We start from the raw sequence: 15,976 nt of genomic DNA, 5'->3' as shown, positions 1-15,976 counted from the left end.
AAGCTTTGTTCTGTAGCCTATATGATGATGATCATGATAATGATGATAATGGACAGGCATTGTCTCTCTATATATAAGATACTCATTTCATTTATGTTTCTTACACTATAACATACAGTGAGACGTATTAAAACATACTGAGGGGCACCTGGCTGGCTCAGTAGAAAGGACATGTAACTCTTGATCTCAACGGGTGTAAGTTTCAGCCACATCAGGGGTAGAATTTACTTAAAAAAAAAAATATATATATATATATTTTTTAATTAAAAAAGAAAAGACAGACATACTTACTGGTGTTTTGGTATTGGAAGTGGGGAGGAACAATCATATTATTGAACAACTACATGGATTATGTGATTTCCCTTCCACCCAAAAAAAAAAAAAAATCCTGTACAGTCAGAAAATGAGATAACACAGCACAATAGGAGAGCGAAGGTTCTGGAGGCAGAGGGGCCCTGGTGAGGCCTCCGCTTCACCCTCAGCCTTGAGCAAATGACTGCATCTCTGAGATGGCCTCCCCCGCTGTGAGGTGGTCATGAAAACACTAGCCTTTTGGGGTCATCGGAAGAACTTAAAAATACACACACACGCACACAATATTGGGTGTGTGCATGCACACACGTGTGCATACATAATACAAACTTAACACAGAGTCTGGCACAAATTCTCCTGAAATAAAAACACTCTTTGCCATTAGCATTGCATTGTCATGACTGACCTGAGAATTCTGAATTTAAAAATGCTGAGTCTCTGGAGCATAATAAGGTACTGTTTTTGGAGGGGAGTTTAATACCAATTGACATTTAAAGTCACACCATTTCTATAAACACACACACATACACACACTCCTTTGTATTATTTTTCTCGATAAAGAAAATGTCGCAGTGGAAGGCTATGAAGGACATTCACAGTCTATATTGCATATATCTGTAATAGTCTTTTTTAAGTAAAAAAAACACTTCCTTTTTTGGTAAGCAGAAAAAATACATTTTTTATAAAAAGTCATTTCTCCATTTCACTTTTTTTGATTTTCATTTTTAAGTGAATCTGCTATGTAATAAAAAGTTAAATCCCAAATTAGGTATCATTTGATAAACCATTATGTTGTTTGCCCCCCATAAGAGGTCAGACTCATGGGGGGTTTGTCTGTTTTGTCATAGCCAAACCTTCGATACCTAAGTAGTGCCTGGTATATGGTATTCAGTATCTGTTAAATAATACATTTAAAAGCTCATAAACATTGTTCCAGCTCTTCTAATTCTAAGAATTCATACTACAAAAATATTTGCCCAATGGCACAAAGATAAAGAACAAAGGCTGCCGCAGAATTCACAATAGCAAAAAGCTGCAAAAAATACATTTTTTCCCAATAATTCTGGTTACTGGAATATTCTGTCATTTTAAAAAAGACTGAGGTAGATCTTTACAAAGTGATAGAGACATCATGGTAAGGAATAAAAAGCAAGCCTCAAAACAGTATGACTGTTTAACAGTATGACTCTGTATTTAAAATTTAAAATAATAAGGGGTTCCTGAGTGGCTCAGTCGGTTAAGTGTGTGACTTGGGCTCAGGTCATGATCTCACAGCTTGTGAGTTTGAGCCCCGTGTCAGGCTCTGTGCTGACAGCTCAGAGCCTGGAGCCTGCTTCGGATTCTGTGTCCCTCCCTCTCTCTGCCCCTCCCCCACTTGTGTTCTCTCTTTCTCTCTCTCTCTCAAAAATAAACAATCATTTAAAAAATTTTTTTAAATAGTAAAAATAACTAGTAAAAGATTTCTGTCGTTTTAAGTAAAACAAAGTTAGATAATAAGTGTCTTTATACGTGAAGGAAAATATCTGGGAACACGTATTATACCACCAGTGGTGATTTTTTTGTCTCAGTGTAAGGCTATGAGGGATGTTCACTGGATACACTGTGTATTTCTATAATTTTAATAATGAGCACTTAATAGTTTTGTAAACAGAAAAAAATACATTTTTATAAAAACAGTCATTTTTCCATCTCATTTTTTTCTGATTTTAATTTTTTTTTTAAGTTTATTTATTTATTTTGAGAGAAAGAGAGTGCAAGCATGAGCAGGGAAGGGGCAGAGGGGGAGGGGGTGGGAGAGAGAGAATCCTAAGCAGTCTCTGTGCTTGGGCTCAAACCCACAAACCGCAAGATCATGACCTGAGCCAAAATCCAGTCAGATGCATAACCAACTGAGCCACCCAGGAAACCCTCTGATTTTAATTTTCAAATGAATCCGACATAGAAGTTAAATCCCAAAGCATTAAATTGAGGGCCCACAGGCCCGATGTGGTTTGCCAAAAGGCACACGGTGCTAGTGCCATAGCTGGAAGGCACGTTCCGTGACCCCCAGCCCTGTGCTTTGCTCCTTCCTAAGGCACAAGGAAGCAGAGATGTTGCAGGGGCAGCTGGGATCTCTGGAACCACGGAAGGTCATACAGCTACAGAAGCTTCCATCAGGGGGAAAATTTTTTGTTTAAAAGCTAAACTCTTCTTAACCTGAAACGCTCTATAGGTTTAGCAAATAAATGTTCTAGATTTGCCAAGCAGTCCCGATTCCAGATACTCTCCTGAGCACAGGTGGACTTCTGTAACTCAGATCCTGACTTTCAAGGGGTTAAGGAAGAACCAACTCAGAGACACTGGCAGGTCCCAAAATGGTAGGTTTGTCAGGCAACCAACCAAACCCATGGCCTTTCACAAACTCATACCACCCAGAAGTATTCACCTGCCTTACTCACGTCGGCTTCAGTCAATGCTCTTCCCAGGTGCTGAGGCACATCCTTGGGGTTCTCTCTGTCTCAAACCTACTTGCTGTTTTCCCCCAAGTGCTAGCCACAAAGAATCTGGGACAGTTAAGACCCCTCTGCAGTTTTCAACACCCCAACACAACTGAAGGCTAATATTCCATTCTCTGAAACGCAGCCCTGGTTTTTGGACACTCGAGACAATGATGAAGCTATCTGCCCAATGAAACAGTTTCTCATCTCAGCTGGTACACAAACCAGGAGAAACGCAAGGACTGTCCATTCTCTCAAAAAAGAAAAGAAGACCTCCGCAGAGGGCCACCGAGAAAAGAACGCGTTGCCTTCTGGGTTCACTGCTCTACCTACCAACTAGGACTCACAACCACCCAAAGGGGAGCCATCGGCATACGCAGAACTTGCGAGGAGTTGGAACCAATGTCTCCTCCCCAAACGAGAGGGCCCGAGGAGTAACAGCGCAGTAAGGACACTGGATCCCAGAGGGTTAGTTAACTGATCTGCTCACACGGAAGGTCACCGTTCTCAGTGGCACCCTCCAAGCCTTTTTTGATGCTCAGAACCTCAACACCTGTGTGGGTGGCAGACGGGGCTGTATCAGTAGCTGCACTCCCGAGGAGGCAACAAAGGCTCCAAGAAGTTAAGGGTCCTGCCAAGGTGCCAAGATTCAAATCCAGAACTGCCCACTCCAGCCCCATCTCCCTGGATGCTAGAGCTCTAGAATCCCAGCCCAGCCAAATTCAGAGGAAAGGCTGTGTTTTGTGGGTCTGAGAGAAGGGGCAGCCACCTTCACTGAAAGGGACCCAAACTCTTCCGTACTGGTCATCAGCTTACACAATGGGCTTGAGAAATGTAAGCAAAATGTCGAGGTCAAGTTCCCTGCAGCCCCCTCATCTCCCAGGGGACCTTGACCTCTTACCCAATTCCTCCCAGGAGCTAAGGGGGTCACGACTAACTAGCAGACCCCGGCAACGATGTGTCGCAGCGGCCGCCAAGGCACCTGCCCTGGAGGGGGCATTGCCCCCCAGGGATGCCCTTGCCCGCACCCCGGGCGATTCTCAGTAAAGGAAGGGCTGGTAGGCTCCCCTGAGCCCTCGACTGAGTCCACCTGATGCTGTAGGGTCGGATTCGGGTTCCAGTCTCATTCACAGAGCATCTCCTACGTGAGTTACCGCAATAACTTGGCCTTCTCCTGAGGCCCATTGTACAGATGGGGAAACTGAGCCTCAGAGGGGAAAAGCGGCTTGGCCGAGGGTGGCGGAGCGGAGATTGCAGCTCAAGCCCTCTGACACCGAGGCTCGGCCCTCGGCGGAAGGACCCGTCGGGCGCCCTCGGCCGTGAAAACCACGACCCTCAAGCCTCCGCGAGAGGTCAGCGCGAGGGGAAAGGCCGCCCCTGGAAGAGCCAGGGTGGGAGCCGCGCTTTCCGTGAGAGCGCCAGTTTTGACACGCAGCGACCCGGCCCGAGAGCCCGCCCCAGCGCCGAGGGCTCGGGCAGCTGAAGCGGCCGAAAGCGGTCGGGCCCAGGAGCGCCGACACCCAGAGCCCCGGCGCCCTGACCTCTCAACCCCACACCCACGAAAGCAAGCACTCACCGCGGGCGGCCCGGCAACACTGTGGCCACCTGAGCAGGACGCAGGCCCGCACCACTGAGGCGCTACCACAGCCCGCGCCGGCCGCGGGGGTGGAGGCGTGGCCTTCGGGACTCCGCCCCGCCCCACCGAGCCGCGCGCGCGCGGTCAGAGCCGGGCCCTCCGCCCACGCCCCCCCCCCCCCCCCGCAAATCCGAGCTGTTGGTACGGTCCAGCCCGGCCGCGCCCCCTTAGCGGTCCCGCCCCGCCGCCGGGCCAGAGAGCCTGGCGTTGGGGTCTCCTGGCGGCGGGCGTCTTAGTGCTCGTTACGCTGACGGTACCCGGGCGGGCTGCCCCGCTTCGTGGGTCACCGCGGGGCCGTGGCTGTGCGCCGAGATTGTCTGGCTTGTTGCTGCCGGCTGCCGCTTGCGTGTGTTCGCGCTTCCTCTCCTCCGCGGCCCAGTTCCCTAACCCAGTTCGCGGAGGGCCGGGACGGGAATGCGGGTCCGCTTGGGGTAGGGGACGGGAAGTGATCAGGCTGGGGGCGAGCACTGGACCGCGGAGGCGGAGAGGGGGCAGGGCAGAGGGCGCCTCTGGCTGGAAAGGTCCGGCTGCTTTGGTCGTGGTTAAGAACCCCACCTCTGGGGGCGCCTGGGTGGCTCTGTCGGTTAAGCGTCCTACTCCTGATTTCGGCTCAGGTCATAATTTCACGGTTTTGTGAGTTTGAGCCCCGCATCAGCTCTGTGCGCTGACCTCTGGGAGCCTGTTACTGATTTTGGAGGACTAGGCGATATAACTTGTGTTTCTAAAAGATTTAACTCAGTGCAGTAGTAAGTGGTCTAGAAATGGAAGTCGTTGCCAGTAGTAGTAGTCGTCATAGCGGTAGTAGTAGAGGCTCTGTTGCAAATTCCTTTTGGAACGGTGGGCAACTCACTTCTTTCAGAGCCCATTCTCCATCTTTAAAGACGGGACCAGCCAACCAACAACAATACTTTGAGAGAGATTATTCCTGCGGCCCCAGTTCTAGGCTTCTGGAGCCAGTCTGTCAAGAACCAGTCCCTCCAACAGATGTGATAAATGTAATAGCCCTCAGGGTGAGGTGCACCCTGTCCAACCGAGCAAGGAAAGGTGTAACTCTTTCACTTGGCCCTCAAGAGAGGGGTGGGGAAATTCCTCTTCCAGATCTCTGCTACTCCCTCCCACCTTCCCAATATCTTGTTGAACATCTTCCCTGGGTGTCCCTGGGAGGCTTCAGCCTTTGACTCTGAATCTTTGTACCCTGCTTCCGTGAAGCCACAAATTAGACACTAATCGCTAATCATAGATCACTGAGGCAGGAACAGACACCTTGGTGCTTTTCCCCAATGAACCAGTAACCGAGTCCTATAGATTCTATATCCAGGACCCTCCCTCCCCCTTCTCACCTTATCTGCTGCCTCTGCCCTAGTTCAGGCTTCCCTGGGTTCAACTCTCACCTGGATGATGTCAGCGGTTCTTGAAGACTGTGCGTGTCACTCCGGTTTCTTCTACACCCACTTCCAGGGAAGCTTCTTCAAGTACCTCTCTGCTCACTGCCCTGCCTTCCTGTCCCTGTCTCGTCCTCCCCAGAACACACTCTCGCTGGCCCGCTGGAAAAAAAAAGTAGGTTGGGTACACACTTCACACTCCACACCAATATACATTCCTGATGGATAAAAAATTTAAAGGATGTAAAAAAGAAGAAAAAGGCAAAGTCCTACAAGGAAACATTGGAGAATTTCCTGTTAATCTCCAAAAGGGAGTTCTGAATTATGACAAACTCCAAAAGACATAAATGAAAGGTTGGGAAATCTGCCTACATAAAAATAAAAACTTGTGTGCCAAAGACCTGCAGACGGGAGGCACCTGGGTGGCTCCGTTGGTTAAGCATCCAATTTTGGTTCAGGTTATGATCTCTGAATTCATGAGTTCAAGCCCCCTATCGGGCTCTCTGCTCCTGATACTTTGTCCCCACCCCCCTCTCCCTCTGCCACTCGCCTGCTTTCGTACTCTCTCTCTGTCTCTCAAAAATAAACATAAAAAGAAAAAAAAGACCTACAGGCAAAGTCAAAAGACAAATGGAAAATATTTGCTATTATTAAGAATCAAAGGACTAGTTTCCCTCATAAAGAGCTGCACTAATTAATGAGAAAAAACAAATTAATATAAGTGGACAAAAGATATCAATCATCAGTTCACAGAAAAAAAGAAATACAAATGGCCTTTCACCATAGGAAGAGTTTTTCAACCCCACACGTAAAAGAAATGCAAATCAGGGGCCCCTGGGTGGCTCAGTCGGTTAAGCGTCCGACTTCAGCTCAGGTCACGATCTTGCGGTCCGTGAGTTTGAGCCCCACGTTGGGCTCTGGGCTGATGGCTCAGAGCCTGGAGCCTGCTTCCGATTCTGGGTCTCCCTCTCTCTCTGCCCCTACCCCGTTCATGCTCTGTCTCTCTCTGTCTCAAAAATAAATAAATGTTAAAAAAAAAAAAATTTTTTTTTTAAAAATGCAAATCAAAACTCAGTTGGGATAACCTTTTTAATCTATGATGATGACAAACCCCAAAAACTTGATGAGACACTGTGGGCGGAGCCATGGGGAAATAGACACTGTCATTTATTGTTGCTACATCAGTACATGAATATCACCCAGCTATAAAAAGGACAAATGAGGAAGTTCACTGCTGACGTAGAACAATCTCGAATAAATTGATTTTAAAAAATGAAAGTGATAGCAGTTGTAGAGACCTACTGTTTGTGTTTTTAGAGAAAGTTGCTGCGGTGCCTGGGTGGCTCAGTCGGTTGAGCGTCCGACTTCAGCTCAGGTCACCATCTTGCAGGTTCGTGAGTTGGAGCCCCGCACTGTCCCGGTCTGTGCTGACAGCTCAGAGCCAGGAGCCTGCTTCCGATTCTGTGTCTCCGGCTCTCTCTGCCCCTCCCCCACTCCTACTCTGTGTCTCACTCTCTCTCAAAAATAAACATTTAAAACATTTAAAAAAGAAGAAAAAGAAAGCACTATTTACTTACCCTAAGTTGAATGCATACACACTTTTTAAAAATACCCAAACAACCTTGTCTCTGGCCAAAGAACCAATTCTTTTACTGGCTCCCAGTCCCTAAAGATTAGTAACTACACACTTGATTTTTCTGAAATCAAAATCAGACACATGTGGGTTTCAGACAAGAGTTTCCTGCCAATTCTCCTCCTTTTCCCCTTTATCTTCACTGCCCAGAAAGAATCACCTCTTAACTTGTTTAGCACTTTATTCTGGTCCTTATTTCCATGCTGGTAAATAAATGTCTTTGTGGCTGACTGTTGTCCCATATTTGAGGTGTTACCTCTTCAGTCCTGCTAATGGTCATTAAAACCACAACCTGTCTCCCTTGCCCACGCATTTCAACATAATTACTAATAACTTACTTTACTTCCTCTACTAGTCATCTTTATAATTGAAGCAGCAGCCTTGGACCTTTCTCCATCCATCCACTGCAGGCATATCTCTTCATACTCCATGATGTTATCATGATGTATCCTTGTCCTTGTTGCTCTGTGCCCCCACCTCTGCTTCCCACGTTCAGCCGTCTGCCCCTTGACATTTTCACGAATGAGCTTGATAATGTTTACATTCTATACGTGTTTTTGGCTTTGTCTCACGTGGGAAGTCCAGGCAACAAGCGGCATTGACACTGCTGTAACACTGGGCAGAGTGTGCACAGATGAGCCAATCAGCCCTGTGACTTCAGGGCTCTTCCTGTGCAGCTGCCCTCTTTCCAAAGGTTCATTCCCCCCCCCCCCCGCCCCACCCAGGCATGATGTAAAAGAAACAGGTCTTCTGTCTCTCCCTGGATCTGGTTTATCAAGCTTTTTGCAGAGACCCCCTCCAGGGTTCTTGAACAACCCCCTGCCCCCATCCAGACAAGTCACTGTCAAGGACGGAGTGTGAGTTCCTATCTGTTTCAGTCCTCAAGCAGGTGCACAATCAAAGTGTGTGGAAAGGATAGATCTCCTTAGTCTGGAATGCAAGGGTGTTCAAAAGCCAGCCTTATCTTTCCAGTTTGGTCTTTATGACTTTCCTCCACAAACTCTATACTCCAGCAAAATTGAACAAATCCTGGTATGCGCTGTGTATTTTTACTCCTCTGAGCCATCAGGAATGTCATTCTTGTTTCATGTTTATATGTCTGTGTCCCACCAATGTGCCCACCTCCGAAAAGCTGCCCTTAGCCCTCCTGGAGTGATGGCTTCTTACTACTGTCCAGCCCTCCAAGGCCCCAACTATTTCCTACTTTAAGTCACATCTCCAGAATATTGGTCTCCTTTTGATCTGGAGTCCGTCCAGGTCATGTCTGTGTCTGGGGTCTCCTCTGTCTGTCTCTCTGCCCCCAAGTCTTGCCAAATACAGGCAACAGGAGGCATGTGTTAGATGAGCCACAGAGGATTCGGGAAAGGTGGGCTGGAGTTACAGAGACTAGACTGGGGTCGGTGGGAGCTAGGGACTGGACTGTGGTCATTGCAGGACAAGGACTTGGTGGCCTGCCCAGGGCCCTGGTTTATTGGGTTTTGGAGCAGGGGAGCTATCGCCACTGAACAGGTGCAGGTGTGACCGCATTAACAGTTCATTGTGAATGTGTGATCTTTTAAGGGAGTGATGGGGGGGGGGGGCACCAGGGCTATTATCTGCTGCAGGCAGTCCAGTCCCACACATTTCCCCCATAAGGTTCTCCAGAACATGAACAATGTGAAAACTCATTGCACCTGCAACAGACAAAGTGTCTTTCCCTGGGAGCAGCCTTTAAACTGTAGCATCCTCCAAAGCTAATCTTACCTTGTATCACTACCTTTTGATCACCATGATCCCTTGGAACCTTCTCTTGTTCTATAGAACCAAATGCTTATTGAACACTTGTAATGGGCTCCCACTTGCTATGGGATAGAGGGGACTAACTACCATTTATTGAGTACCAAATAGATCCCAAGCTCTGGGCTCATCACTCTCTACATGTTACTGCAAATCTTCTCTCAGAAGTATACGTGGGACGCCTGGGTGGCTCAGTCAGTTAGGCAGTTAGGAGTCCGACTTCAGGGGAGATCATGATCTCACTGCATTGGGCTCCGTGCTAACAGCTCAGAGCCTGGAGCCTGCTTCGGATTCTGTGTCTCCCTCTCTCTCTGCCCCTCCCCTGCTTGCGTGCTCTCTCTCGCTCTCTCTTAAAAAGAAATAAACATTTTAAAAAAAGTATACACTTTTATCCCCACTTGACAGATGAGTAAACAAAGGCTCAGAGAGTGAAGGGATTTGTCCCAAGTTCCCCAAGATCCTACAACTAGTAAGTGTGAACTATGACAAACCTGGTGCCCATGTGAGCTTGTCAAGTTTGTTCAAACCCTTCCCACCTCACCCCATCCCTGGGAGTGTCAGGCTGGGTCTTCCCCAACCCCACTTCCCCCCAACCCCTACCCTGGGATACCCACTCAGCTCCTGAGGTCTCTGTTCAGCTCTTACTTTGGAGTGGTACCATTCCCCAGGTTGGTATGGACTCCCCACACTTGTGCCCAGGCAGCCCCCTCTGCTGAGGGCTCTGGCCTTAGCCTCTCGGGGCCCCTGTTCCAGGGGCCTGACTCTTCTCTACTCCTTCTGACTCAGGCTTCCTCTTTCATGGGCATGCAGATTCTTTTTTTTTTTTTTTTAATGTTTATTTATTTTTGAGAGAGAGAGAAACAGAGAGAGCACAAATGGGGAGGGGCAGAGAGAGAGGGAGACACAGAATCTGAAGCAGGCTCCAGGCTCTGAGCTGTCAGCACAGAGCCTGACACCGGGCTTGAACTCACGAGCTGTGAGATCATGACTTGAGCTGAAGTTTGAACTTAACCCACCGAGCCACCCAGGTGCCCCATGACCTTGGAGTTTCTTTAAGAGTCTTCATGCCCAGGGCGCCTGGGTGGTTAAGTCGGTTGAGCGTGGAGCTTCAGCTCAGGTCATGATCTCACGGTTTGTGGGTTCGGGCCCCCACCGTTGGGCTCTGTGCTGACAGCAAAGTGGGTCGTAGGTCAGCTGGGCGCTCAGAGAAGTTGGGTTGACACTGCCCACAGATGCAGAGGGGTGCGGCTGGTAAACTGAAGGCAGCTTCCTCACTGCTCAAAAATGCTAAGTGTCACACCAGCTCTCTGACGTGGTGTCTGAAATGCCACCAGGGCCCTCCAAGTCTGTCAAATTAAGCATTGCCCTGGCCCTCTTCCCTCGGGAGGTTTCCGTAAGCATGCAGGGGAAACGATTTTGCAGATTTCCCGATGCCACAGGCAGATTTCCTGATATCTGCAGGGCCAGGGATGAGGCAGTCACCCAAGCACAGATGCACAGAACCTCCATCAGGAGGTCAAGGGCCAAATTCTGCTTTGACTGCTAACCAGATGCGTGGTTAGTCTCTTTATTTCCCTTCCTGGATAAGAAATCAGTTTCCTTATCCGCAAAATGGGGGGTGGGGGCGGGGGCAGGTATCCTGTGCCTGCCTTTGCCACTTCTCACAGGCATCCTGAGGCTTGTGATCATGAGCAAAAGGATGGTTGTGTGACAGCGGGGTAGAAGGCCAGTACACAGGTGAGCCTCACTGTCAAAGAGGAGAGGAGGGTAGAGCCCGAAGACGCACCTCCCTGACCTCTAAGCCCACGGCCAAACCTCATGCCTAGGACCCTGGACTTCCTGAAGCTCTTCGATGAGCCCTTGGTCTTGTCCCCACTCTTACAGGGGAGGAAACTGAGGCAGGGAACTAGAGCAGCAGCCCCTTCTGGCTGGGGCACCCCAAAGTCAGTTTTTTCTCCACAGATGGGATGCTTCTCTGCCCAAATCCCTTTTCCAAAGGGCTCAAGACATCACAGTTCCTTTCTGATGTCAGGGACAGCTGGCTTGGCCTGCGCAGAGCCTCCCAGTTCAGGCCTCTGGTCGTGAGCCAGGTCCTTATGAAACAGAGCAGAGGGGCGGACTGCTGGGCTTAATGAGCCAGGTGTATGTGGCCGAGCTGGCTGCAGGGTGTGCTGGCCAGCTGGGGACAGCTGTGGCTCTCCTGTGTGTACACAGTGCTGTGGGGGCTGGATAAATTGTTCCCAGGGAACAGCAGAGAGGAGAGGGCAGAAGCGGCTGGGGCACTAGAATAAGAAGGCCCTGAAACCTGGGGGCTTCCAGAAGGCATCTGGAACATACGGGGGAAGGCAGAGGCTCTGGATGTCTCAAAGGGCAGGTAATGGGCTGCCTCCAACAGAGTCATCACGGGGCCTGTTAAATGCCAAATCCTAGGGCACCCCTACCCCCAGCCACTGGGTCAGGATCTCTGCAGGCAAGACAGAAATTGAAACTTTAAATCAATCAGCACATGGGAATACAAGAACCACTGCCTTACTGGGTAAATTGGCCAGAACTGGGGGTGGGGGTGCGTCATCCGAAGTCTGGCTCAGGTGGATCCAAACACGAAAGCGAATAAAGAGGAGGGGGCGGTTGCTACAAAGGGCGAAGTCCAGAATACGACCAACCTACTGGCCTGGCTCCCGGAGGTGTTGAAAACACTTCCCCCCAAGGCTTCCTCACCGCCTCCCTGCTACTCCCACACCCCCGGGTCCCTCAAACCATGTCCAAAGTTCAACAGTTTCAAAGAGGCAGCCCTGAAGTGAAGGAACAAACATGGCCTTTGGCAACGGCAGGTTGGGTTTCCAATCTGGACTGCCAAGGCCCTGTGAGCTGTGTGGCCTTGGAAGGGTCCCAGGAGGGCCCTTGTGATGTGGTCCCTTAGGGCCTGGGTGAGGATAACACAGGTCTATGTGTGTCAAGGCCAAGCGCATTGTGGTTCTCAGGAATAAGGATTCCTTCCTCTTTCCCACTCCCTACCCAGCCACACACCCACCCTTCCCTTTGTTCCTTTCTCTGTTATGCAACCAAAGTTTAAATCCTTCGTAGGTTCACTGCCAGCAAACAGCAAAACAGTGGCCTGGCAAAGGGAGGTTTCGAAAACCACATTGCCCACGTTCTTGTCCACGTGCTCTAGGACAGGACCTCTGCACTCTTTCCCCAATATCGCAAAGAGCCTGGTAAGTGGTTACTTCCCCAAATCGCTGAGCTGCGGCCAGCTGTTGCTATGGCGACCAGAACCCGCTGACAACCATCTCGAAGGGCCTCTGAGGAGGAGACTGCTTGGCTTCCATTCACGCGCAGTTCAAACGGCTCGCCCACAGGTACTGACAGCACCCGCCGTGCGCCCGCCCTGAGCGGCCACCTCGCAGAAACAGAAGTAGGGTAGAGCTGATCCCCGGCCCGGAGGGGCTGGTGGTCTCCTGGACACCGGTGTAGTTCAGTGATTCTCAAAGTGTGGTCCCCAAACCAGCATCACACCTGGGACTTGGCTAGAAATGCCACCTTTCAGACTTCTTCCCAAGTCCACTGAATCAGCAACTCTGGGGGAGAGGGGATCCCCAAATCTGTGTGTCAATGAAAGCCCCCCTCTCAAGGGATGCTGTTGGAGGCTGAGGTTTGAGAACCACAGATCTCACTAAAACCTCACACGATCTCAAAAGGTGTGTACTAATGTTCCCATAATACAGATTAGGACACTGAGGCTCTGACCTGGTCTGGTGTGTGACGTGCTGTAGGTAAGGCTCTCGGGTCCCTCTGGGTTGTCAGGTTCTACCTCTGTAGCACCTGTGTGAAGGTAACGAGCCGATCTTCTTCCGGGGTCCCACCTGGAGAAGCCTACCCCCGTGGAGGTATCTTACACTGCATCCAGCAGGGGCAGGGGCTGAGCTGGCCCGAGCATCCTGGCACAGACACAGGCTCTCAGAAAGCAAGAACCTCAGGGCGCCTGGGTGGTTCAGTCGGTTAAGTGTCTGACTCTTGGTTTTCAGCTCAGGGCGTGATCTTGTGGTTCATGAGATCGAGCCCCGCATCGGGTTCCGTGCCGACAATGCAGAACCTGTTTGGGATTCTCTCTCTCTCCTTCTCTCTGCCCTTCCCCACCTCTCTCTCTCTCTCTCTCTCTCTGTCTCTCTGTGTCTCTCTCAAAATAAATAAATAAACTTAAAGAAATAACTTAAAACAAAAAAACAAGAGCCTCACAACAGGGCAGAGAACAGCTGGGAGGAATATCAGGAGAGCCACCCTGGTGACAACCGCTTGCCCCAAATGTGGCAACGCTGAGCTGCCAGAGTGTTCCTCCAGCCAAGGCCACCCTCACTTCCAAGCCTCTTCCTGCCCAAACCCAGCCCTGAGACCTTTTGTTGTGTGCTCACTCACCTCTATCCTGCATTGGTCTCTTTCCATGCACCCGTCCTCACAGACTCGCAGGGTCCCGGAGGTGTTGAAAACCTTACACGCCAGCCCTCCCCAAATTTGGAATCTACTTTTTCAGTAACTCATGGCTTCCAGCCACTTTTTGCATACACCCCCTGACGAGGCCCTCGCTGCCTTTTCAGGCAACCCATCCATCTGTGAAATCTCTGGCTGGCTCAAGTTCCCTTTGAATGAGCTGACATACATCCCCGTGCCGTTTCCACCTTTACAATATGAGTTAATCCAATCCCTTTTAACAGAGACTATAGACCTATTTTCCAAGTACCATATGAAGTAAGAATATCTATGCCAATCAGTTCTCATGAACCCACCACCCACCTCTGCAGAGAAACAGAGCGGGCGAAACATACCAACCCATCATCTTGAGGACAGTGGGAATGAGGTCAGGGTGGGGGTAGGGACGGGCAGGAGGAAGGACAGGAGGAGGTAGAAGGAAAGCTCCAAGCTGCCCTGGAGCCACCATCCTGCCACTTGGCCCTGAGGGACCCTGGCAGGACTGGAGCAGGTTTCCCAAGGGCTGATGCACACTGGGGCCCCCTTTAAGAAAAAAGGCTGTAAGGGGCACCTGGGTGGCTCAGTCGATTAAGCCTCTGACTTCGGCTCAGGTCATGATCTCATGGCTCGTTGAAGCCCCACGTTGGGCACTATGCCGACAGCTCAGAGCCTGGAGCCTGCTTCGGATTCTGTCTCAGTCTCTCTCTGCGCCTCCTTTGCTCGTGCTCTTTCCCTCTCTCTCAAAAATAAATAAACATTAAAAAAAATTTTTTTAAATAAGAAGAAAGGATAGAATAGTACAAATACCATGACCCAGATTTTGTTCCATTTTGAGAAATAAAGTCACAGATGGATGTTTTATAATGACAGAGAAGTTAAAGCTCACTCACGGTGTTTTTAGCCATAATTTTCAGGTTTCTTTTTTTTTTTTTTTTTTACAGCAAACGGGGGTCTTGCAGCTTCAGGGAAATGTGCCTCTGACCCTGGGTGTGTTGTCCCAATTTCCCGGCCTCAGTTTCTTGTCTGCGAAACAGGGGAGATCCTACCCACTTTCCTTTTTTTTAATTTTTAAAAATTTTTTGAATGTTTATTTATTTTTGAGAGAGAGAGTATGAGCAGGGGACGGGCAGAGAGAGAGGGAGACACAGAATCCGAAGCAGGCTCCAGGCTCTGAGCTGTCAGCACAGAGCCTGACACGGGGCTCAAACTCACAACTGTGAGATCATGACCTGAGCCGAAGTCAGATGCCCAACTGACTGAGCCACCCAGGCACCCCCAGCCTACCCACTTTCCAAAGCTGGTTTGAGTAACAAGCTGAATGAAGGGGAAAATATCTGCTGGGATGTTCTCCGATTTCTAAAGATGACAGCTGGGAGCCCGCATGGCTGGGGAAACCAGTAAATGGCTCCTAAGGCAAGGAGAGGGACAGACGGGCGCCTGGGTTCAGTGCTTCGCATGTGGGAAGCCCAGGCGAAATCTCCCTGGGAAAACCAGTGACCTCAGAGGACTAGCCCTCTAGTAAAAGACACTGATCAACCCCTCATTACCAATCACTTTTGGTTTTCAGGATTACTTTTCACAAAATTCTTTCCCAAGCGGCCCTCAGTGCATTTCTGAGGAACGGCTTTGCACGCATGTGGTCTCAGAGACCCTGTTCACCCCAGAGGCAGCTTCCCAGGGCCTTGGAGAAACCCTTTGGCTTTGGGACGGAGGGCGGGTGGGTCATGCCCCACAAGGAAGGAAACCCGATCAGGCCCCTCACGGAGATCCGCAGGGACGATAACAGGATTAGTTTAATCCTTTTGGCAACATTGGCTCTGCCAAGCTGGCCAAGAAGAGAAGATGACGCTGTTGTTCAGGAAAGAGAAAACAGCTACGGCCTTGTTGCCCTGAATGTGTTTTGCAAGAATGCCTTATAAACTCCCTCCTAGCTCCTGGCCCAAGCCAGGTGTCTTCGGGTGCCCAATTCGAGACAGCAGCCACTACGAGTCCAGCCTCCCAGGCAGGCTGCAGGCGGCACCCCCATGCAGGGCTGAGGCCTGCTTGCAGAGAGGCCTCACCCCATCCCACCCTTCCCAGGTCATCCAGACCAGCGGCTGCAAACCTCAGGAGGCCGAAGAATCCCCATGCACCATTCCAGGGACCCCGTTCAGGAGGCCAGGGGCCAGGAATCTGTATACATTTTCATCCCGTGGGTGGTCCAGAAAGCGCAGAGCTAGAGAAATAAGGGGTTTTTCTCTAGGGACTCAGCCTGACACCCCGCAGCTGGGCCAGCACTCCTGCGTCCCCCACTGCC

General features: G+C 50.1%; 1 protein-coding gene across 1 annotated transcript in view; it reads right to left on the bottom strand.

Annotated features, from left to right (window-relative positions):
- The window catches only part of LOC106980719 (NADPH--cytochrome P450 reductase), a 62,805-nt gene extending 58,285 nt beyond the window's left edge, over nt 1-4,520 (bottom strand). The window contains exon 1 of the mRNA XM_027041976.2: nt 4,366-4,520. The gene's annotated coding sequence lies outside the window, so the exon portion shown is untranslated. The remainder of the gene's footprint in view (nt 1-4,365) is intronic.
- Nucleotides 4,521-15,976: the final 11,456 nt, after the last annotated feature.

The sequence above is a fragment of the Acinonyx jubatus genome, chromosome E3 (genome assembly GCF_027475565.1).
Source record: "Acinonyx jubatus isolate Ajub_Pintada_27869175 chromosome E3, VMU_Ajub_asm_v1.0, whole genome shotgun sequence".
Taxonomy (NCBI): Eukaryota; Metazoa; Chordata; class Mammalia; order Carnivora; family Felidae; genus Acinonyx; species Acinonyx jubatus.
This window is presented reverse-complemented; position numbering and strand designations above follow the sequence as displayed.